Consider the following 2,414-nt stretch of genomic DNA (forward strand, 5'->3'; position numbering starts at 1 on the left):
ACAGCTGCCAACAACAGTCCATTCCACTCTGCACACACAGCTGTGGGCACTGTGATCCATTCCACTCTGCACACACAGCTGTGGGCACTGTGATCCATTCCACTCTGCACACACAGCTGTCAGCAAAGGAGTGTTCAATCTGGCTTCACTAACCACGGTTACACAGTGAATGCCCTCTTTATCACTTCTCCCTGATGAGAAGGAAATGATTTAAAATGTTCAGTGACAGTTAAGATTAAAATTAGAAGCTGAGTATGGTAGTACACATCTATAGTCTAGCACTTGGAAGGCCAAGGCAGGAGTGTCAGAGTAGTTCAATGTCACTGTCAGCTACCAGAGGGTTTGAAGTCATCCTGGCCTACATGAGACACTGTCTTGGAAAACACAAATCAAAGAAACAAACAAACAAAAAACAAAAGTAAGACCTGGACAATTTGACTGCACCTAACTCTGGAAGGTAGAGCTGGTAGGTTTTGGAAAACAACTGACAACTTCCAAGAATACAGCAATTCTTTAGGTTTTTGTTTTTAGGTTTGTTTGTTTGTGTTTTTAGGATTTTTCAAAGCTGTCTTATTCACTGCTCTGTTCTTATAAATTCTGATCATTTTTTAAAAATTTTTTTGGTTTTTCGAGACAGGGTTTCTCTGTGTAGCCCTGCCTGTCCTGGAACTCACTCTGTAGACCAGGCTGGCCTTGAACTCAGAAATCCGCCGGCCTCTGCCTCCCAAGTGCTGGGATTGAAGGTGTGTGCCACCACTGCCCGGCTTTGTTCTTATAAATCCTAAGTACTCAACAGAATATGTTTAGATATACTTATAGGTCTCCAGTGCATCAAGTAGGGCACTGAGGTTAAATAAACTACCCAAGGCTCCCCTGCTTTTAAGTAGCAGAATATTCAAACTGGTGGTATACTCAGGAATGGAGGAAAATGTGAGAAAAAAATATTTTTCCCTTTTATGCCTTCTATAGCTGTGAAGTTTCTAGGGTTTGCATACACGGTTTTAGTGATGAGGGCCCTGTCACAGTAGCTCAGACCTCATTGTATTCTTTTCTTCTCAGAAAGGGAACATAAAAATATGGGGGTTTTCCTGTTTCCATTTTCTGTATGTTATGTGCATGAGTATTTTGGCTGTATGTGTGTCTGTGTACCATGTACTGTGTACACATGTGGCCTAATCCCCACAGAAGCTAGAAGAGGGCATCTACTACCCTGGAACTGTAGAAGAGATGGTGCTGAGCTACACAGGGGTGCTGGGAACTGAACCCAGTCCTGTGAAGGATGAGTCGGTGCTCTGGACCACTGAGCCACCTCTCCAGCCCATAAGTGTGTTTCTTGTGGTTGTGTGAAGTGATGTGGAAGCCCACCACACTTACTCTGGTTTGCTTGTGATGCACAGTGGTAGGTACAATGTCCAGGAATGAAGAGGATCTAATGAAGGCCTCTGTCTTCCTCACCCCGAACCTGTAACTTTCTATCTATGGCTGTTTCAGTATCCTTCTATCTTAAAACTGATGAAGTGTTAGTTTTTAAATCAAGACATCATCAGAAAACAGCCTCTGAATGTCACAGCCTAGTCTCTGAGCAGCCTCTCTCTTTTTACTCTTAGGTAAAGATAAGATTTCAACCAACAGGCCCCAAACTTGCATTCTCTTGCTCTATCTCATAAATGCTAAAATTCGGCATATATTTAATGGAAAAGAATCTCAGGGCTGAGCCAGGCAGTGGTGGCACACGCCTTTAATCCCAGCACTTGGGAGGCAGAGGCAGGTGGATTTCTGAGTTCGAGGCCAGCCTGGTCTACAGAGTGAGTTCCAGGACAGCCAGGGATACACAGAGAAACCCTGTCTCAAAAAACCAAAAAAAAAAAAAAAAAAAAAAAAAAAAAAAAAAAAAAAAAAGGGATCTCAGGGCTGAAGTTCAGATCAAGCATCCACATCTGACAGCTTATAACCACCTGGAACTCTAGCTCCAGAGAATCCAACATCTCTTCTGGTCACCACAGGACATGTTCACAAGTGGCATTTGTTTACACAAGCGCATACACATAAATTAAAATAAACATTTTTAAAAAAATAAAAGGGTCTAAGCTGGGCAGTGGTGGCGCACGCCTTTATCCCAGTACTTGAGAGGCAGAGGTAGGCAGATTTCTGAGTTCGAGGCCAGCCTGGTCTACAGAGTGAGTTCTAGGACAGCCAGGGCTACACAGAGAAACCCTGTCTTGGAAAAAAAAAAAGAAAGAAAGAAAAAAGAAAAAGAAAGAGGGTCCAGATGGTGCATGCCTTTTTAAATTCCAGTACTTGGGAGGCAGAGGCAGGTGGATCTCTGGGAGTTTGAGGTCAGCCTAGTCTACAGAGCAAGTTCCAGGATAGCCAAAGCTAAACAGAAACCCTCAAAACAGAGATGTCTCAAATAA

General features: G+C 43.2%; 1 protein-coding gene across 1 annotated transcript in view; it reads right to left on the minus strand.

The window, feature by feature from the left end:
• Acat1 (acetyl-CoA acetyltransferase 1) overlaps positions 1-2,414 on the minus strand; it is a 32,127-nt gene that overhangs the window by 11,951 nt on the left and 17,762 nt on the right. The window lies entirely within an intron of this gene.

The sequence above is a fragment of the Mastomys coucha genome, unplaced genomic scaffold (assembly GCF_008632895.1).
Source record: "Mastomys coucha isolate ucsf_1 unplaced genomic scaffold, UCSF_Mcou_1 pScaffold23, whole genome shotgun sequence".
Lineage (NCBI taxonomy): Eukaryota > Metazoa > Chordata > Mammalia > Rodentia > Muridae > Mastomys > Mastomys coucha.